We start from the raw sequence: 23,409 nt of genomic DNA on the forward strand, positions 1-23,409 counted from the left end.
ATGGGATACTGAGGAAGCTGGAAGGATAACTCCTGCCATGATTAGGACAACAGAGAGATTGAGAATGGGGGCGAGAAAAGAATAACTCCTCCAACCACTGGGATAGCAGTGAGACTAAGAATGGAAGAGCGAGAGAGAGTAACGCCGTTAACAGGAAGGTTAATTGAAGGATTGAAAAAGGACGAAAAAAAAAATCATGCCTCCTATTGTGAGGATAGAGAACAGGTTCTGAATGGTAGTGGAAAACCAAACACAGAGGAATTTGGACGAAGCGTTGAGACTAGCAGAGGAAGAGGTAGTGCTGCTGCTGCAGCAAAGAAGTGCATAGCAGGACGAAGGGAATAGGCAAGCAGAAGATGTAGGAGAAGAGAGGTGGAAGTATGAACGGGTCCTCTTTAGTCTTGATAAGTCACTTATCAAAGATGTCAAAGTGGAACTTGAAGAGGCTAGTGTTGCCTTAAGTACAGGATTTGAACAGAGTGAACGGGAACTGCTACATCATGGTAGCATCGATTACGATTCTTTGCCTATGGAAAGGCCTAGGGATGTGATAACAGGGGAAGAGAACGAGGATGTAGAATGGGAAAGAGATACAGAGCAGGAAGAAGAGGGTGCGATAGGACCACCTCCCTGGCTGCTAGAGAAAGCACACAATGGGTTCTTAGTAAATGCGTTGGTGTCAGTATGACTGTAGTAAGAAGTAAGGTAAAGACTGGGAAAGCCCCGGTAAAAGCAAGAGTGACTCTATTTCTGTGGCTGCAGAAGGGACAAGGGAAAGCATATTATGTCCTATGAACTTGACTAATTCGATGAAATCACTCCCCTCGCTGAATGCAGGGGCGGGGAAATGGATGAATGCATTGGGAAAACAGACTGCCAGTGGTATGTTGGCCATAGGGGACATGAAATGTTTATCTATGGCTTTGATGGTGGAACGATCAGAGGAACTTTGGAGACAAGCAGGGTATCCGGGAGTCCAGTTAGATGTAAATACCCATGATGAGTCACCCTTTCATTACGACAGGGCAGAGGTATGGGGAGCCCTGCAGGGTATGTATCCTGATACGCTGGATATAAATACGATTCTGGCAAAAACTATCAAGCTAGATGATGATCCTGCCGACCATATTCAGTTGATTCAGGAAATGTGAAGAGCAGAAACAGGAGAATCATGGGATAAAAATGTAGCTATTGTCTACCACATGTTAAAAAAGGGACTTTCCGAAGAGGTTTAACATGAAGGTGGTGGGAATGGAGACAGAAGGGTTGGCTGGAAATTCAGGCGCACATTGTGCATTTTTGCAAAAGAAGACAGGAAAAGGAAAAGGAGAGTACTGAACAGGCACAAAAGGCAGATGCAAAACTTGTTCATAAACAATAAGTTAACATCAGTCCAGAGGGAGCAGTAATTATTAGCTCCATGGAGGGACAGCGGGGTCATATTGAACCAAGTATGGCACAGGGTTGGATGGAAGGGTATGCTTCCAGTCAATGGCAAATGGGAGGATTTCTGAGGGGAAGAGGAAGATTTTCAAGAGGAGGTGGGTCATTTGTCGGGTTCAGAGGGATGAGGCCCAGATTCAATGAGCCAATGGGACGTAACTATGGAAGACTATGCAGGTTCTAGTCTTGATCATGTGGTAGAATGGGACATGTGTTGAGAGATTGTCAGAGTAGGCACCAGTATTTTAACCCAAGTGGACTAGTAGGTAGGTTCCCATATACTCCTTCCCAGCAAATGCAACCACTGACCATGCCATATGCCCCAGGGTATGTGCAATCACAGCAGTTATTGGGTTAGCCATAACGTGGCATCTGAGGCTGCAATGGTCTAAATGCTTCAGCCAATGATGCCAGTGCATGCAATGGTACAAATATGAGAAAAGAATCCATTACCCTGAGGAATGGTTACTCATACTGGAGCAAGTGTTTCAGGAGGAAATCCTTTCCCACTTCCAGCCGCTAACATGTATTCAGATTAGGACAGCCCACAGAGATCTTTAATGCATCTAGTCCTGTCTGTTACTGCCAATCCAGAAGACAAACCCCAGGTAGGTGTAACGATAGTTGATCAAACCTTTTCATTTATGATTGATACAGGGGCTACAAAATCTTGCATCAAGGAAAGTAAGTTCCCTTTATCGGGCAAAATGATGGACACATGTGGATTCTCTGGGGCTATTCTGTGGGCTTCTTGTATGGAGGATCTTTGTATTAAGGTAGGTAGACAAAATGCATCTGCTCTTTTATTGTATTTCAAAGATACCCTGGTGAATCTCTTGGGCAGAGATCTCCTAAATAAATTGAACATGATTGCATTCACATAGAAAGGCATAGTATGATATGATATATTTTATTTATATCACGCTCATACACAAGTGTTTCAGAGTGTGGCAAGGCAAGGGAGGGGAAACAAAGGAGAACAAAACAAAAATCTTACTAGGCCCCGTGATATTGAGAGTGCGCAAGTGCATGGGAAAGGGAAAACGGGAAAAGTGCATGGGAGAGAGGAGAAGTAACAAGTGCGGAGTAGAGTAGAATACAGATAAATAGTAATAAATAAATAAAATAAATAAATAATACATTACAATAAAGGTAGTAGTGCAGCCAGCAAGTGGCAAGTTCTGGGTTTAAGGCAGCAGACAGGGTAAGTCTGATAAGTGCAGAAAGAAAATAAAAAAAGGTTGGGGGGCTGTATGGGTACAGATACAGACCCCAGTGCAAAGGGTGTCCCAGAGGCAGTTCAGGAGGTTGGCAGGGTGAGCAGGTACCTGGGCCGGGTGGAAAGAGGGTGGCCATGTGCATGGTACTGAGAGAGAAACAGATCAGCAGGGGTGAGGGCGGGCAAAGGCAGAGGCGAAGAGGAAGGTCTTGAGGTGCTTCCGGAACCGGAGATAGTTCTCCTCAAGTTTCAAAGTGGCAGAGAGGCTGTGTACTCTAGTTTTATATCCGGTAAACACAACAGTGCTTTTGCGTGCATGTAATAAGGGGGGTGCCTACACATTCAGCTTTGTCCTTTTATAGAGTGATGGTTGTGTTGTGTTGGATCCCTGGGTCAGAGACCGGACATGGCGGATACCAATTAACTGGTTATTCCAGCCTGATATTCCACAGGAGACAGCACCACATACTGTTGTTACAATTCTCTAGGAAGCAGTGGTATTTAAGAAGGACAGGGCTGTTCTCGCATGCACTGATGAGGAAGGCATAGAGGGGCACACAGTTTTGTGCATTGATCCGACTCTATCACTAAGGGAGGTTTCTGATGAACAATTGTTTGAGGATGTCAAAGAAACAGGTGAGTTGATTTTTGAGATTGGGGTACCTTGCAAGATAACAATAGAGCATAAGGAGATGGTTACCAGACATTTGGTCGAATGCATTTGATCGAATTACAATATGGTCGAATCAATTTGGTCGAAAAAATGGTCGAATTTTTTTTTTGTTTTTTTTTTTGGGGGGGTACCCCCCCCAACCCCTGTTTTTGGTGTTAAAACTACTTTTTTTACCTATTTTTACCTATACTAGGGCAAAAAAAAATATATACTTTTAAAAAAAAATTCGACTTTTTTTTCGACCAAATTGATTCGACCAATTTGTCATTTGATCAAATATATTTGACCATTTGACTGGACAGCTAAGGAGATACCACAGACTATGTTTAGTGTTAGAATGACATTGCCATATTGGAAGGAAGATTTGGAGACGGTGCCAGGTAATTTGTAGACGAGCAATCCTCATGATGTGGGGTTATTAAAGAGTATTGAAGCAGTACAAATACAATTGAAACCTGGTGCAATATTTCCACATGTGAGACAGTACCACATGTCTAGAGAAGCCTATGAAGGGATTTATGAGACCATTATGGCATTATAGAAGCAAGACATAATAGAGCCTTCTGTGTCCCCGTGTAATATGGCCAATTATTCTGTGAAAAAAGCGACGGGGTCCAGTTGAAGGATGGTTCAGGATTTGTCCCTCTGAATAATATTTTTGAGGTGGAGTTTCCGGTGGTACCAAATCCTGCTACCATTCTTGTTAACATCCCAACTGGGTTGACACACTTTATTTTGATTGATTTAAAAATGAATTTATCTCGGTCCACTTAAACCCCAGTTCTCAGTACCTTACTGCGTTTATGTTTCATGGTCAGAGATTCGAGCACACATTGTTGCCTCAGGTATACTGTGAATCTCTGAGTATCTTCAACAGGGTGGTTCAAATGGATATGAGGAATTTATAGGTGTCCAGTATAGTAATCCAGTATGAGGATGATTTACTTGTTTGTAGTATTAGAGAAGAGCAGTGTTGGGGATATTCAACAACGCTCCTCACATTGCTTGCAGAGAAGGGGTATAAGGTGGACAAAGAAAGATTGCAAAACTACCAGACACAGGCAGTATATCTGGGCCCCACAAGAAGGGAAGTAATGCCTCAGAGCGCCATTTCAGTTCAGAGTACTCTCCAACCAGTGACAGATGCAGCATTTCATAGGTAACTATTGTAGATTGTGGATCTTCGACTACTCTAGTTACACAAGGTCCTTATTGCAAGGACTTGAGGGGGCACAGAAGGTGAAGGCTCCTATTGAATGGTCAGAAGAAATGGTGGCAATGTAGACATGGGTCCCGTGCCTGCTGGGCCTAGAGACCAAAGCTACTCCTCACTGATGAGGCCCAACAAGGGTGAAACATGTTTGGGGATGCTTGTGGTCTCCTGCAGAAGGGATGTGACTAGCAGTTCGGGCTGGACTGCCCCTTTTGGGGTGGGACCAAGCCTGATTTGCATATGTTTTTTCCCCTTCTGTAATGGCTTTGCAGCCAAAGAACGATGGTCTGGAGGGTTGCCCAGAGCAATGACAGTGGTTAAGATTCATTCTAAACCTTCCAGCCATCCCTCCTTTGTTTTTGTTTTGTCACCCCAAGTGGGATGGGTTTGCCCAGACGTGGGTCCTGTGCCTGCTGGGCTTAGAGACCCAAGCTACTCCTCACTGATGAGGCCCAACAAGGCCGAAACATGTTTGGGGATGTTTGTGGTCTCGTGCAGAAGGGATGTGACCTAGCAGTTTGGCTGGGCTGCCACTTTTGGGGTGGGACCAAGCCTGATTTGCAGATGGTCTTTACCCTTCTGTAATGGGTTGTCAGGCAAAGAACAATGGTCATATGGAGGGTTGCCCAGACAATGCCAGTGGTTAAGATTCATTCTAAACCTTCCAGCTATCACCTCTTTGTTTTGACAATGCTAGTCATGGCAACCCCAAATTACAAGAAGCTATTCTTTTTATTCTCACATTTGAATTGGCAGGTAATGAAAGCCATCCTGACCCTGAAAACATCATTGGCCCATAAGCCCTTGTCTTAGTACAGTGGACTCTTAGACTCAGTTATGCAGGGCCAGTTTCCATGTGAGCAAGCTCTAGTGTCAGTGTCTTTTGCATTACGGAAGTCTTTGACCATTACAATGGGTTGCCTGGTGACACTGTATGTGGAGAATGCGGTTTTTACAATTTGGGAAAAGTCTCAATCAACTTTTACAACACAGAGAGCCTCTTGGTATGAAGTTATTCTATCAAATGTTTCCATACATCCAGTAAGGTGTGCTTAGTCAATCCCGCAACATTTGTAGCTGAAACAGCAAAACCTGATGATACCGTTCATGACTGTGCAACTTATGAAAGAGAAGGAAAAGAGAGGGCAAATGTTAAGGTGGATGCCTTGAAGGGAGGTGAGGTATGCTTTCTTGACTGTTCCTCAACAATTATTCAGGACACCGGAGAAAGACATAGAGGTGTGGCAGTTGTAGGTCTTGTGGATGGGAAATACCAGGTTAGGAAGAAGAAGTGGTTGCCTTAACATTATTCCACGCAAGTGGCTGAATTAGTAGCACTCATAGAGGTGTTGGAGATGAGCAAGGGAAAGGAGGTCACTATTAACTCTGCATATTAACCACCATGGTACATTCTGGCTTGTCGAGATGGCAAAGGAGAGGGTTTAGGAGATCTGAGAGGACCCCTGTCCAGCATTCTGTGCTGTTATCCAGACTCCTATGTTCTTTCATCATCAAGCGTTCTAACGACTGCCGTTTAAACGTGGAGAAAATAATGAAAAAGTTCATCAATTTTTTGGGGGGCAGGGGCTACCACCGAGAGTCCCCCTCCACCACCTGTTTTTAACTATTGCAGACCCCCAACCCCTTATCTGCCCTTTCCCACCCACCCAAAAACAATTTGATGAACTTTTTTCGTTATTTTCTCCAAATTAAAAAGGCAGTCATTAGAAAGCCTGGCGATGAAAGGACTTCATACCATTATCCAGACTAGTCGAAGTGCTAACACTGTTAACAGTGGTGGGAATAGTTCAATTCGCTTTGCATACTAACCATACTGACCCAATAGCACTTGGAAACAATGCCGCTGACAGAGCGGCAAAGGAAGCTAAGTATTTGCCATTAACTGATTCCCAGAGAATGGAAACCATGTCCAACAAGTACAGTTGACATCTCCGTAAACTGCGGACCCCCTTCTTCAAATAGTGGAGATGCAGGAAAGAGCATCAAAAGATGAGCAAGAGCTCTCGGCAAAGAGGGGATGCACCCTTTCACACACAGATTTGCTGTGGAGACAGGAACTCATGGCAATGGAGTTACTTCTTGTGGCTATGGAGCAACTACATTACCCATTGCAGACATCTCAGTGAAAAATTGCAGTCGTGGTCCAGGAGGATTGGTTTATACACAATCTACAAGAGCATGTGGGCACATTTATAGGAAATTGTATAGTGTGTAGAGAATGTAATCCTGGAAAGATTATGAAGACAATAAGAGACATTTTGCCTCAAATGTCTGGGCCCTTGTGTGAATCTGCATTTTATCTATGAAAGTTTATCATGAGATTAATCCATCCACTAATTCATCCATTTATAAATGCATTCATTTTGCATTCATTTAGTATAGGCCATGTTTAGTACTATAGTTTTGTTCTAAACTATCAATGTTCAATATTTGCTGCGAGACATGTAATTATGTACACTTGTCATTTTGTATAGCACATTCTGTGCTTCTAGGCGCTAGAGATGTGCTTTGTGTTTCTGTCCCTATGAATCAATCTTCTTGCTGAGAGCGCAGAAAAAGCAGTTGCACACAGTGTGAGAGATGTTTTCATTACTTTTGGCAGAATATTAGAATCTGTAGCACAGAGAAACGACCTTGCTGACTGCAGAGAACTGTTTTGGTTCCTGCAAATAAACTGTCTCGATGCGAAGAAAAAGAATGTTCGTGATAGATTGTTATGTTCTTAGAAATAGAATGTAGAAGAATATGTCATGTCAATGTGTTCCAGTATATGATTATGCTGGCTGAAATGTATGTATGTACACACATAGGGCCTCATTACGAGCTTGGGGGCAGCCATGGAGCTATTAGCTTTTTGAGCCCCTATAGGGCTCAATGGGAATGGGGAGGGAGGTAACAACGGGCACATTACAAGTGTCCCGTTGTTACCTCCCTCTTCCCCTCGCGGGACCCGGAAAAGACATCTGTTTTTACCAGACGTCTGATCCGGGTCCCGCAAAGGGAACCTTGTAATCGGTCCTGACGGAATAAAGGGGGCGGGTCCTGTACGGCCCCCTTCCTTCCGTCAGCGCCAGGGTCGTAATGAGACCCATAATATAGTATGCACGCAGTTTGAAATGGAATGCTTTGTATGCACACAATTGCACAATGAATGCATCATTGTTCTGTATAACTGTTCTGTTCTGTAGGATGCAGAGAGAGAGTTAGAGAGCTAAGGCTAGTGGAGGAGGGGGCTGTCTCATCAGCAAGTTGAGAGAGAAGGGAGCAGTCTAATCACAGACTTAGAGAGCTAGCTGTGAGGGGGTGTGGAGCTAATGCTGAGAGCTAGTAGGGGTTTTTCTATTTGCTAAAGCTGCAAGGGTTGGGGCAGCTGCACTCATATCTATAGAGTGCTGATTGCTTGCCTGCTAGTAATTAGTGATGATTTGCAATGCATGAATAAAATGCATTTTGCGTGGAAAAATCAGATTCCTGTGCCTTTTGTGATCTTATGTTTTGTTTCCATAGCATAGCATTTTTGCTGTAGTTTCACAAAATGGCGCCTGAACAGGGGCCTTCATGAGACAGTCGAGGACGTGGTTAAGATAGAGGAGCTCTGACTGCCAAATAGGACTTGCCAGCATCTGCGTCACTTCCGATCCACAAGGACTGAGTCGTCTACGGCGAGGGTTTGAATCACGTTTGGTTGCAGCTGTGATGCTTTTTGTATCTTTGTTTGGATGGAGAGATTGCCAGACACACAAATCGGAGTTCGTCTTTGATGGGAGATCATCCCGTTGACTCTCTTTTTGAATCTTTGGAATTTGGTGAACATGCCTCCGACTTGGCTGTCCAACTTTGTTTGAAATCCGGATTTGTTTGAAATCCAACTTTGTTTGGAATAGTTTGTATTGAAAATATGTGCAAATATTGTTCAGGCTAGAGAAACAACTTGTTTAAAGAGGCCTGAAGTTTGTTTGGAAACTTGCACATGTTGTGAGGCTTTGTTTGTTGACAATAAACCCAGGGGGTTAGAAAATAAAATGAGTCTGTACCTTAGTGGAATGAGAGCAAAAAGGGATAGAATGAGAAAGATGTTAGAGAATTGGGAAAAGGTCCCAGAACCAGTGCACCAGAGAGTGCAAAGAAATTAGGAGATGAGGGTTACCCATGAGGAGACGAAGTTACCTGGGGTAGACTCATATGTGATAGATGCCATGTCACAAACATGTTCCATTGACAGTTCAGTGGTTTTAGATATTGGCTTGTTAGGGCAACAGAATGTTGCATGTATGCTAGAAATATGTCCTATGTCAGTGCTAGTAGTACCCATTGTTGTTGGTCCCTTTATAGAGAAATGCCACTTTCAGACATCCCATTATGGAGAGAACTTATTTGGAGTCGATGTGTTGAGAGAATTGTACACAGTGATTCCGTGCAGTTCTGATGGTGTAAACTTGACAATGTTCCAGCAGAGAAATACTTCTACACAGTACTTAGCATTGGATTCTGATTTGATGGGGAGAGGTGAAACAGTGAAAATCTATGACATCAATTGTAATGGCACAATTTTTCCAGCTTATAGAGAGGATGACAATGCTTTGCCCGACAGTTTTGAAATGTATGAAAAGGACAAATTGACCATGAATTCTGCACAGAGAAAATGCTTGGCTGTGCAGGATGCATTGATCTGCGCTAGAATGCCACGAGGATACACTGACAGTACTAGCATTTATAGTAGCATATAGTTTGATAGTTTAGATTTGCCACAATATTGCACATTGTTACTAGTATGCCAGAATGGCACTCTTAATTTATTGAATGATCTTGCAAATGCAGGAGAGAAACTTACTTTGAATGAGTACCGGTCTTGTCAAAATGAGGACTCCTGTGGAGGGTTCCTCTTGTTGAAGGAGGTTATGAGAATAGCTATAGAGAGTGCGCCAGCATTGTTAGAAGATGCTTTTGTCACACTGAATACAGCCTTGTGCTGCAATCCTGGAGATTTCAAATTATGTGAAGAGATTTGTTGTGTTTGTATATATGAAAGATGGATGTGGAGATAGTCCATGGGCATATTTTTCCTTTACATCATGCAGAGAATGTGAAGGCAAAATGCTTCACAGTGTTGACATCAGTTTGAATTATGACAGACCTTTGTTAGTACCCGAACTGCTATACATTGGATGGGAATGGCCAGACACTGAGATTCTAGCATTATTGTCTCTGAGAGATTAGAACAGTTTTCATCTTGTATGAATTGTGAAATGCAGTAATGCAATGATGAATAGCTTTGCCTTGTTTGAGAAGAGGTTACCGATATATGCCAAACCCTGTTACTGTACTTTATTCTTGATTTCTTGAGTTATATTTGATGCAGGGAAGATTGACCTGTTGACCCAGAATGATTGGGATACAGACTTGCTATAACATCTGGACATCCGTGCCAAGCAATGTTGCCGAAAAGCAGTAAAATCTGTGGAATGCCGAGAGGCCTTGAAGTTCCAGCTAGAATATCCACTGTGCTTTGAGAAGTACACAAAGAAGCTTGCTTGCTGGCTGATTTCCAGGCTACCCTTTATTTGCCTCATAGAAATCCCTGCACATCGAGAGGTTTTTTTCTGCTGTGTTTTCGGTTAGGCAAGCTGTTTGCATAAATGGTGCGAGAAGAATTTGGAAATATTTACCTTTGCCTTTGCCCTAAACTGGGTAGAGGATGGGGTTAGGGGAAGGAGATTACATATCGGAAATACATACCCAGGTGCTTTGACTGAGAGAGAGAAATATTGGCCCGTGTTTGGAGCAACATGAGGGTCTGTTGAAGATCTGCATTTTCTGCATTGTTCAGAAATCGCTCTATGCCAGAGTGCAAGATACAATCCGTATCAAAGGATAGATGAAGGAGAGAACTTCTGGATTGAGGGTGAGTCAGGAAAGTGCCTTTGCCGAATGAGAATTTGTGCGGCACCAACATTAAACCAACAATTTATTTGCTCCATTTTGCTTGAAGATGCCTGCTTGAATGCAGAGGCAAGTGAGCAATGATTTGATCCCATGAGTGAGCCTATGTCATTGCGGCTTCTTGATAGACACTGGAACTATGCTGAACTATGCCAATGTAAGGGTTGTGCAGATGTGAGGACACAAACACTTTTACCACAAGGAATGATCAGGTCCATAGGAGGCCATTGGTCAGCTAGAAACGTATGTTATACTTGTGACTTGCTAATGACTGTGGAAATAGTAATAAGAACTGTCTCCTGTGTACGAGAGAAATGAAATGGAATAACATCAGAGAGAACACTGATTGCCCATGTCCATGTATCACATGCTACACTTGCTATGCTATGATTTTCTATGCTTTGTTTTCTTTTTGATTAGACATGCTTGATTAAAGGTACATGCTGATAGTGCATTTTTAAGCACTAGGATGACATATATATATATATATATATATATATATATATATATATATATATATATATATATATATATCATGCTATCTTCTATTTATTATTCACGAGAATCGCTATGCATCATTTAGAACAAAGTTTTCAGGGTATTAGAATGGAATGTACCACATTTTGTTACTATGAAGTGATTGCAGTCATGAATTTAGGATGCTGCCAATGTATGGAATATTAGAGCTTGTATAGTTTCTATGCTATGTACATGTTTCCAGAGATCTGACACACTTGCCAGCTATGTATCTTGGTAAATTGCCAAAGATTTGCCTTTTTTGCACTAAGAGAATATTGCACCATGTTATTGCCTTAGTATGTCTGAGCTAAATACACTACTTGCATGTTTCTTATCCATGTTTTGACTTGCCACACGTGTCTAAGAATTGGTATTCTTAGGATGGATTATCCCATGATAAAAATGATCATTTGTGAATCTGCATTTTATCTATGATAGTTTATCATGAGATTAATCCATCCACTAATTCATCCATTTATACATGCATTCATTTAGTATAGGCCATGTTTATTATTATAGTTTTGTTCTCAGCTATCATGGTTCAATATTTGCTGAGAGCCATGTAATTATGTACACTTGTCATTTTGTTTAGCACATTCTGTGCTTCTAGGCGCTGTAGATGTGCTTTGTGTTTCTGTCCATAGGAATCAGGCTTCTTGCTGAGAGCACGGAAAGAGTAGCCACACACAGTGTGAGAGATGTTTTCATAACAAATGCCTTTTGACAGACTATCAGAATCTTTAGCACAGACAAACGACCTTGCTGACTGCAGAGAAATGTTTTGGTTCCTGCAAATGAACCACCTCGATTCGAAAAGAAAGAATGTTAGCGATAGCTTTTTCTGTTCTTAGGAAAAGAATGTAGAAGAATATGTCATGTCAATGTGTTCGAGTATATAATTATGCTGGCTGAAATGTATGTATGTATGCACATAATATAGTATGCACGCAGTTTGAAATGGAATGCTTTCTACGCACACAATTGCACAATGAATGCGTCATTGTTCTGTATAACTGTTCTGTTCTTTTCAGTAGGATGCAGAGAGAGAGTTAGAGAGCTAAGGCTATAGAGAGGAGGAGGGGGCTGTCTCATCAGCAGGTTGAGAGAGAAGGGAGCAGTCTAATCACAGACTTAGAGAGTTGGCTGTGAGGGAGTGTAGAGCTAAATCTAAGCGCTAGCAGGGGTTTTGCTATTTGCTAAAGCTGGGAGGGTTGGGGCAGCTGCACTCATAGCTAGAGAGTGCTGATTGCTTGCTTGTTAGTAATTAGTGATGATTTTCAATGCTTTTTGCATTGAAACATCCGATTACTGTGTCTTTTGTGATCTTATGTTTTATTTACATAGCATAGCAATTTTGCTGTAGTTTCACACTTCAGTGAGCTCCATATAAACTTTGTGGACATGATACAAAGGGGCAGTCATTTTTGATATCTTATTGTTATGGTTTACCCCTTTTCCCACTGGCATGAGGCTGGTCCATGGTACACCCTGATGCTAAGTCTGAGCAAAGTTTTTGGTGTGGGGAGTGTTTCTAAGGTAGGAAATTTGCGAGGCCCTGAAGTCTGATAATGGCAACCACCTTTTAATGCCTTGCTTTTTCAGAGATAATTCTGCTCTTGGGGATCAAGCACAGATTGTATTTGGTGTACCATAGTCAGACTAACAGGATTGTGGAGCATTTAAATGGAATTCCTAAAGTTCGATTGTCTAAGATTTGCAATAATCTGAAAATAAATTGGATGCACTGCCGTCCGCTGGCCTTGTTTTATTTAAGGAATCAGCCGAGGAAGGAGCACCATCTCATTCCACATGAGATGCTCACAGGCCATAGACTACCCACACCACTTTCGCCTGCACACACAATATCAGATGCCCACTAGTCAGCAGAAATCCTTGGTGAGTAGTTTAGGAAATACCTTAGGGGTTTAACCAAAAGTGTTAGACTAATATCTTCACAGGTTGTGTTTTTTCATCAGCAGTCAATTGAAGGAATCGTTCAAGTTCCCACTGATCTACTTCAACTGCAGCTTGTACCCAGGGACCCGGTTTTTGTTTGTTCCTTCATAAGATGTTGGCATGAACAGTATTTCCAAGGGCCTTGTTGCGTGATATTCATGACTCTGACTTCTGTGAAGGTGGTGGGCAACAAGAGCTGGATCCATATCAGCAATGTGTCGATGCATACCTCTAACAGCAGAGGAGCAAGAGCAGATCTAAAAGTTAGTATGGCCTAGGATTAGCATTTTGTTCCAGTAGCGAAGGTTGGACGAATAAAGACAGGGACTGTTTTGTAATCCACTGGATCCAAAATGAGCGTTAGGATGTTTGATTGCATAGTTTTCTTATTTTTTCTGATCATCCTGCCGAGGTGCAACAAAAAATGTGAATGTATGATTTGATGAGGTGTTATCTAGATCACAAAGAACTAAGGATTCTGAACTTTTGAGAAACTATGATGAAGTATGCTCAGATCAAATGGTGGATGCACATGGATTTGTAGCTGATAATATCTATGACCGGCATATGAGGAGGGTGGAGAGTGAGAGATCTGCAGAGTCTTGTCATGTCTGCTCTTTTATTCCCCATGCTTCTGGTGTCCCTAGAGTGTAAGTAGAGTCAAAGGTAGCACTGGGTCTGGTGCATCTAGCCTTGTGCAGGGATCATGGGCTGTTCCAAGGGCAATGAGTTACAGTTTCTGTCACACCTATTGAGGAGGAGTGTTCAGGGAAAGATTGTAAAGAGCATACGGATGTACGCTATATGTAGAGAGTCCAGTTGAATTTAGAAAGGTCTATTGTTATGAGCAATCAATGGGATCAAGGTGCAAAGGGTTGCAGAGTTTAAGGAATGAGGGGATTATTGAAAGAAGAGGTGGCACAGATTAATGAAGATTGTAGAAAAGTCAGGAATCACTATTTGAAGTGTTTGGCGTGGCTCTGTGTTTTAAGGGCGATGGCATGGTCCACTTTGTATTGCTGATTTGGCAGGACGAACATCTGCAATTCTTGATGTGTCCCGGTCTTGTGGACAGTTATCTTACTGGCAATTACCTCGAGTGCAGTCTCACTAAACTGCATGTAACTGTTCTAATCATGCTGTAAAAGAATTTGATACTTGCCAGTTTGATGCCTAAAGCCACATCTGTGCCCATGTGCCCCTTGCATCCCTTGTCCTATCAAATATGAACAATTTATTGACTCTTTCGGTCCCCAGTGTTGAAGCTATTGCTAATGAGAAGTGGCTCCAGGTCACTTACTATGAGCTTTTATTGTTGCTTAACTCTTCAGAATCAGCTTTCAGTGCTATAAAGGAAGAAATGCGGGCCTTGAGGCTCATGACTTTTCAAAACAGGTACACCCTCAACCTCTTGACAGCCACAGAGGGGGATGTTTGTCAGAAAATAAGGAGCACATGTTGCTCCTTTGTGTCCTCATAATGACTGAGAGAATGGGACTTTGACACAAACAATTGCTGCATTGCATAAACTTAGGGTGGTCATCGGGAAAGAGGCAGGAATTACAAATGACCCTTGGTTGGACTCTGTTTTCTCTTGGGTACCTTCCTGGATGAGCATAGCTTTGAAGATCCTCAAGCTGATTTTTGTTTTTCTGCTTATTATTTTTTGTACTTGTCAGCTGTTCTGTTAAGAGAACGAAAGGAGCTGCCATGATGACTGTGAAACTGTCCAAGGTTAGGGCCACTGCCATTTCACATCACATAGGAACTGTGAGAAACCTGAGGGTATTCTCACTCCTGTTCCCCATGGGTCCTCTACGCAGGATGCCAGGGAAAGGCCATTGCTTTTGGATCCTGACCCTGGGGTTGGACAAGTGAGGGTGGAATCACCTGGTTGGAGGGTCCTTGGGCACTAGGAGTGGGGTGCCCTTGGGAGAGACATGATATCCCCGTTCCCTACTAACGACCAACCCATCCCTTCTCGAACCTTCATAAGTTATTGTAAGTCCACTTCCCTGACTTCTTCATATATATCCATTGACAGAAATGGGATGAAGAAGAGGCATGTGGGAGAAATGAAGACTAGGTGCTTTTACCACTCTGGTACTACAACAAGTAAGATGCCTGCTGAAGACTCTCACTATCAGGTGTGTCTTTTTTATTATGGTCAGACAGGGCCAATTGGAAATGTGCACCTGCAGCCTGTCAAGGAGCAGCAGGTGTATAGAGGGCACGCCAGTCAAGAGGCACAGGGAGAGACAGTGGCGATGGTGTTGAAGCAGCAGAGAAAGTCAAAGAGAAGCAGCAGGGAGCTGTGCTTGTGAAGCACACTGACGGTTCATGGAAGTGCTGTGAGGGAGCTGGGACTCCATGGAACTGAACGCGAACACTAGGAATGGAGCCATGCCTGTAGGCTGTCCCTTTTCCTGGTGTTCACAGTGCTCATTCTCCTGTGAACAGAAGCTGACACAGGAGTACCTGAGGGGCAGGTGGTGGAGCCCTGAGGCAGAGAGCAGAAGGCCAAATGATCTGCCTGCTGGAAAACCCGTGAACGCAACCAGTGAGTTTCTATCAAAAAATTGTAACGCTCACCTGACTCCCACGGGGGCGCTGGCCTGGTTCGCGCTGCTGTGACCTCGTCTAAGGTGATGCGCAGGGTTCGGAAGACGGACTGGACCGGGCCCCAGATCTGGCTTGTCTGACTCGCAGAAGTATTCTTCTGTAGGTGAGAATAGGGGGTTAACTGTCTGCGGGGTAATGCAATCGGCCTCCCACTTACCCCTCTCACCCTCCTCAAAACCCTTCTGTGCTTCCCCGTAGCGTCTCACCTTAGGGTCTGGAAGGACAAGCTCTCCTTCCTGCTTCTGATGCAGGGGCGCGTTGGTATCCAGTTACGTCACTGGATTTTCGGATGGGTGAGAACCAAACTTGCTTGGCTTCCAGGTAAGTTTTTCTATAAGTGGTTCCCCTTGTGTCCATGCATTAATGTTCTAATGCTAGTGTCTTTTTCCCCATAGGGGCCGGGGTATGGAATGCCGGGGAACAGGCACCGACCCGAGGTGAGTGGTGAAATCCTTGTGGAAATCAGGTAAGTCTTTAATGAGTGTTTTGGTAATGTCTTTTCATTCACTCATTAACGCTGATGTCTTTTTCCCCTTAGGGGCCGGGGTCCGAAAATGCCTGGATGTGGCGCGGGCCCGAAATGAAAAGGGAATGACCCAACAGGTAAGTCTTGACATGGAGTTTAGCTTCCCTTTTCCCTTCTTTCTCTCACCTTTGTTCTTGTCTTTTTCTCCATAGGCGCGGGGGCGCAACTGCGAATCCGGATGGTCGCTGCTGAACATGGAGGCGCCCTGTAAAGGTGAGTAGAATGCGGCACTGCAGCGATCGATGCGATGTGCTTTTAAAAATAAATGTCTTCCTTTTCAGGATTGTCGGCGAAATGTCTCTGGGATGCAGATTTAGCAGGTGAGGCCTTTTCCTTCTTCTGTTCTCTTGTTCCCTTCCTTTGCAGGTGATTCAGGATGCTGGCAGGTGTGGCAGAAGTCAAGATGCAGGAGCAGACACGGTGAGCGTCCAGCTGCTAGATGCAGAACAACGCGAAGCACGTGTGGCTGATCGGGTGTGGTTTAAATAGCCTTGGAAGAAGTTCCTAGAATGTGTCCTTCCTCCAATCAGGTATGTATCCTTCCCCGACCACGCCCGGGTGGTAAATGAGTCCCACAGGCAAAGTAGTTCCTTTCAGGCCTCAAGGAGGCCGGGGTTCTGCAGCATGGGCCGCATCAGGTAAGTGCACCCAAACACTTTCATAATGAGCCTGGCGCCTATGGCGCCAGGACTGACGTTTTCTATGAGCCTGGCGCCATAGGCGCCAGGACGCTGTCCAAAGGGCCCCTATAAGGGGTTGCTGGGACCTTCCCCGGGGACTTGATGTCCGCTTTCCGGGACTCAGGGCCTGAGCTGGCTCCCCGGGAGCGGGCATCGTGACAGCACTCCCCCCCAAGGCCCCTCCCAAGGTTGTTCCCTCCGGGGGTTTTGGTTTGTTTGGGAAGAGTCGGTGGAATTTCCTGACTAATCGAGGTGCATGCACATGGTCACTGGGTTCCCACGACCTCTCCTGAGGTCCGTACCCCTTCCAATCAATTAGGTAGAAAAGCTTTGACCTAAACATTTTTGAATCTAAAATGTTCTTCACTTCGAATTTGGGTTCCCCATCTATTTGAATAGGTTCTGGATGTTTGAGTAGTCGGGTTCTGGGGACCACTGGTTTCAGAAGTGACACATGAAAAACAGGGTGAATTCGCATATTAGCTGGTAAATCAAGTTTAACCGCTACTGGGTTAATTATTGCCGTAATAGAATAAGGTCCCAGATATTTTGGGTTAAAGGTTCGAGGCCCTTTGAGCGGTAAATGTCTGGTAGCTAACCACACTTGATCCCCAATCTGATACGGAGGTGCTTCACTCCGATGTAGGTTAGCATTCTCCTTGTATTTTCTCTTGGCTTGTTGTAAATGCGTGGTTGCCTCTTTGAAGGCTCGGGTAATGGTAGAATGCAGATGTTCTACTGCGGGCACTCCGAGGTTCTGAGGTGAGTCGAGGTTTGAGGTTCGAGGGTGATGTCCAAACAGGGTATAAAAAGGACTATGGCCAGTTCCAGAGTGTACCGAATTATTATATGCGTATTCGGCTATCCAAAGAATGTCTTTCCTGTTGCTTTCAGATTGATGTAACATACACCGTAAGTACTGCTCAAGGGTCTGATTTGTCCTCTCGGTCTGACCATCGGTCTGAGGGTGGTGACTGGTCGATAATCTTACGCCGATTTGTGCCATTTGACAACATTTGCGCCAGAAGTGGGAAATGAATTGGCTTCCCCGGTCAGAGATTAGTATAGATGGGAATCCATGTAGCCGAACAATATTTTCGAGGAATTCTTTGGCTAGGACAGAAGCTGAAGGTAAACCTTTCAAAGGAATGAAGTGGGCCATTTTGGAAAACAAATCCACAATTACCAGAATGGTATTGTATCCCGAACAAGGAGGCAAGTCCGTAATAAAATCCATTGATAGGGTGTGCCAGGGTGCTGGCGGTATGTCTAGAGGTTGAAGGAGACCGGCTGGTCTTTTCCTTTGACCTTTATTTTGGGCACAAACACCACAGGACATCACAAAAGATTTAACATCTTTTCGCCAAGAGGGCCACCAGAATTGTCGTTTCACCTTTTCCATTGTCTTGGCAATACCGGGGTGTCCCTCTATTAATGTATCATGATAACCTGAAATAACTAGTTCGTGTAAATCCTTGTGCGACAGGAATAAGCATCCTTGGTAATAAGGTAAACCATTATCTATGGTAAAGTCTGATCCCTTTTGTATCCAATCCGGTAGGACTGTAGGGTCCAGGAGTTGTTTCACTCTGACTTGAATGTCTTCAAGCGTCTGTAACAAAGTCATGCCTAGAATTCTCTGTTCGGGAATTATGGGTACTGGTTCTGAGTTTGTATCAGATTCTCCCATTCCAATTCGGGATAAGGCGTCTGCTTTGCCGTTCTTGCAGCCAGGTCGATAGGTAATCACAAAATCAAATTCAGCGAAAAACAAAGCCCATCGGAGCTGCCGTGATGACTGAGCCTTGGCGGTTTTCAAATACTGTAAATTCCGGTTATCAGTGATCACCATGATGGTATGTCGAGCGCCAAGCAGGTAATGCCGCCAGGCTTTAAAAGCGGACTTTATGGCTAACAGTTCTTTGTCAGTGATTGCGTAATTAATCTCTGGTGCCGAGAATTTTCTGGACCAAAATGCTACGGGATGCAGTTGGTTGGTTTCAGGATCTCTTTGAGACAGAACTGCTCCCATGGCTAGGCTGGATGCGTCAGTTTCGACGACATACAGGAGATCTGGACGTGGGTGTTTCAATATAGGTGCAGAGGTAAACTTAGCTTTTAAATCCTGGAAGGCCTGCTCGGCTTCTTCAGACCATTCAAAAGGTTTATTTTTCCTCAAGAGTGCAGTAATGGGTTGTACTATGCGTGAAAATTCCGGGATAAACCTGCGATAGATATTGGCAAAGCCGAGCATGCTTTGAACCCCTTTTACAGAGCTAGGTGATGGCCATTTGAGGATGGCATCCACTTTTCTTGAGTCCATTCGGACTCCTTTGGGTGTCAGGATGAAACCGAGAAACTCAACTTCTGTGGTATGGAAAACACATTTCTCCAGTTTAGCAAATAGTTTGTGTTGGCGCAGTTTTTCCAGAACTGCCCTAACGTGTTTTCTGTGATCAGATTCCGAAGAGGAGTACACTAGAATGTCATCGATATAGACGACAACACAAACATCGATGAGTTCCCGAAGGACATCATTCATGAAGAATTGGAAGGCAGCAGGCACATTGCACAACCCGAAAGGCATTACCTGGTATTCGAATAATCCATATTTTGTACGGAAGGCTGTTTTCCATTCGTCGCCTTCTTTTACTCGCACCAGATGATATGCCCCCCGGAGATCTAACTTGGTGTATATGCAAGCGTCCTTCACCTGGTCAAGGAGTTCAGGAATCAGAGGCAGAGGATAATGGTTTTTAACCGTTATCTGGTTCAATGCGCGGTAATCGATACAAGTTCTAAGGTCGCCTTCTTTTTTAGGCACGAAGAACAAAGCCGAGGATGCCGGGGACTTTGATGGGCGAATAAAACCATTGCCGAGGTATTGATCCAAATATTGTCTCAAATGCAGGTTCTCAGGTTCAGTAAGGGCATAAATCCTGCTACAAGGGGGTTGTGCACCGGGCACCGGATCGATTTGGCAATCGTACGATCGGTGAGGAGGTAACGTGTTGGCCTGTTCCTTTTGGAAGACGTCCTGAAAGTCCTGGTATTCCGGAGGTAATTGCATGGAGGCAGAGGTTACAGATGCTAGATTAATCTTCAGGTTTTCTGGATAGCATGTTTGTGCACAATCCGGGAAGGTTATTCTCTTAGCTCGCCAATCAATTCGAGGATTATGTGTCTCTAACTAAGGAATTCCAAGAATAACCTGAAACTGTGGAGCCTTGATTACATCAAACACAACTGCCTCCCGATGGCCATCAGGACCAATAAGAGTCACCCCAGTAGTGGAATGTGTTACCGGTCCAGAGGCAATTTCAGTTCCATCGACTGTGGTGATGACATCTTTGCTGGTTTTAGGACGGAGAGGGAGGTTAATCCTAGAGGCCAATTCACGATCCACATAGTTTCCAATAGCCCCACTATCGATGTATGCCTTTATTGCATGCAACCGCTTAGGCTTTTCTGGATCTACGAGAACCATTGGCACAATGAAATGCGAGGTCTGAGAGTTAGTTTTCAAGCTCGGCAAGCGGACCCCTACGCTTGTCGGGCTGAGTCGTTTCCCGAAACAGAGTCTTCATGGTTTTTATCAGCGGCTTCTACCGCTTTTCGGGGTGGTTTTGCCGGGCAATCTCGTAGAAAGTGTCCAGAGTTCCCACAATAAAGACATCATTTTAACTGCCGCCTCCTTTCACTTTCCTTTTGAGTTAAGGGTTCTTTAACCCTCCAATTTGCATAGGCTCAGAGACATCAACTCCCTTGGGGTTAGCGTGGGTCTTGACCAACACCCGGGTCTCAAACCTAGACCGATCTGTTTTTCTGTTTTGAAGGATGTGATCCAATTGGACCACTAAGTCTATATATTCTGTGCATTCTTGGGGCGGATTTACAACTTGGGCCAAGACATCTTTAAGTTCTCCGCGTAGACCTCGATAAAATAACGTGACTTTTTTATCCTCTGGCCATCCCGTTTCCACAATTAGTCTATTAAAGGTTGCAATATAGGATAGGAGGTCCTGATTGCCCTGTCGCAGGGATAGAAGTTCGTCATCCAGAGTCTGCCCCTGAGAGTGTCGAGCAAATATCCTTTCCATACTTGCTTGTAATCCTTGAAAATCACGGAGAATCGGGTCATCTTGAGTAACCAGTGGAACTGACCAATCGGCAGCGCAGCCGCTGAGTTATGACAATACAAAGGCTACTTTGGTCTGATCATTAGGGAAGACCCCAGGTCTGCATAGGAAGTGCAAACGACACTGATTCATGAATACGGCGAATCGTTTGGGGTCCCCAGCAAAGCGTTCAGGTGGGGCCAGCGGCATGTTTCCAGGTAGATTAATCTGCACAGGGTTACTGGGAACCACAGGAGCGGGGTTCCCTCCGGAACAGGGTAGAGGAGTTTGTCCAGCTTGACCTTGCAAAAGCTGTCTGGCCAGGTCATCAGTTCTTTCCTTTGATATTACTAATTCCCTCTTGAGGGCATTAGTCTCTTGACGAGCGGCATGTACTTCGGCCCGTAATTCCCCCAGTAATTGGGCCAACTGATCAGTCTCAGAAGTTTCCATAGCGCCTGGGTGGGAATTTGTAGGAAGGCTTCACGTTCTGTAACGCTCACCTGACTCCCACGGGGGCGCTGGCCTGGTTCGCGCTGCTGTGACCTCGTCTAAGGTGATGCGCAGGGTTTGGAAGATGGGCCCCAGATCTGGCTTGTCTGACTCGCAGAAGTATCCTTCTGTAGGTGAGAATAGGGGGTTAACTGTCTGCGGGGTAATGCAATCGACCTCCCACTTACCCCTCTCACCCTCCTCAAAACCCTTCTGTGCTTCCCCGTAGCGTCTCACCTTAGGGTCTGGAAGGACAAGCTCTCCATCCTGCTTCTGATGCAGGGGCGCGTTGGTATCCAGTTACGTCACTGGATTTTCGGATGGGTGAGAACCAAACTTGCTTGGCTTCCAGGTAAGTTTTTCTATAAGTGGTTCCCCTTGTGTCCATGCATTAATGTTCTAATGCTAGTGCCTTTTTCCCCATAGGGGCCGGGGTACGGAATGCCGGGGAACAGGCACCGACCCGAGGTGAGCGGTGAAATCCTTGTGGAAATCAGGTAAGTCTTTAATGAGTGTTTTGGTAATGTCTTTTCATTCACTCATTAACGCTGATGTCTTTTTCCCCTTAGGGGCCGGGGTCCGAAAATGCCTGGATGCGGCGCGGGCCCGAAATGAAAAGGGAATGACCCAACAGGTAAGTCTTGACATGGAGTTTAGCTTCCCTTTTCCCTTCTTTCTCTCACCTTTGTTCTTGTCTTTTTCTCCCTAGGCGCGGGGGCGCGACTGCAAATCCGGATGGTCGCTGCTGAAAATGGAGGCGCCCTGTAAAGGTGAGTAGAATGCGGCGCTGCAGCGATCGATGCGATGTGCTTTTAAAAATAAATGTCTTCCTTTTCAGGATTGTCGGCGAAATGTCTCTGGGATGCAGATTTAGCAGGTGAGGCCTTTTCCTTCTTCTGTTCTCTTGTTCCCTTCCTTTGCAGGTGATTCAGGATGCTGGCAGGTGTGGCAGAAGTCAAGATGCAGGAGCAGACACGGTGAGCGTCCAGCTGCTAGATGCAGAACAACGCGAAGCACGTGTGGCTGATCGGGTGTGGTTTAAATAGCCTTGGAAGAAGTTCCTAGAATGTGTCCTTCCTCCAATCAGGTATGTATCCTTCCCCGACCACGCCCAGGTGGTAAATGAGTCCCACAGGTAAAGTAGTTCCTTTCAGGCCTCAAGGAGGCCGGGGTTCTGCAGCATGGTCTGCATCAGGTAAGTGCACCCAAACACTTTCATAATGAGCCTGGCGCCTATGGCGCCAGGACTGACGTTTTCTATGAGCCTGGCGCCATAGGCGCCAGGACGCTGTCCAAAGGGCCCCTATAAGGGGTTGCTGGGACCTTCCCCGGGGACTTGATGTCCGCTTTCGGGGACGCAGGGCATCGTGACAAAAATAAACCTGGTATGCGAGTATTTGGACTTTCATGAAGGATTACATTGTATCGGAGTGGTCGCGCATTTGACAGAACACATTTTGGAAGGTCTCTGAGTGCTGGGCACTATATTAAAAGCAACCGACAAAGATAATAAACCACAGGTCGCACTCAATGAAAACTTTAACCAATACAATCTCATGATTATTGAATTTCGAATTGAATGAAAACCATATACAAATACAATCTCATGATTATTGAATTATGAATCGAATAAAAACGTAATAAATAAGCAGAACTGTTTCATATGGGGATTAAAAATGAATGCAGCTTTAAAACCAAATAAAACCACCACATTTCGAACTCAGAAGTGAATGAAACTTGACACCAAGCAAAATCAATATGTGCTAAATTTAGAATTGAAAAGAACCTTGAATTTAAGTGAAACCCATGTACTGAACCTTAAAGTAGAACTTTAAAAGTGCAAGTTAACCCACTATATGGTGAACTTTAGGGTGGGTGAAACTCTGGAGGTGTACTTTAACAGTGGATCAAAGAGAGGCATATTTGATAACAAAGTGGGAGAACATTGTACATAATACAATTATACTTTGCAGACTGAATGAACTAC

The sequence above is a fragment of the Ambystoma mexicanum genome, chromosome 1q (genome assembly GCF_040938575.1).
Source record: "Ambystoma mexicanum isolate Mex_15411 chromosome 1q, UKY_AmexF1_1, whole genome shotgun sequence".
Taxonomy (NCBI): Eukaryota; Metazoa; Chordata; class Amphibia; order Caudata; family Ambystomatidae; genus Ambystoma; species Ambystoma mexicanum.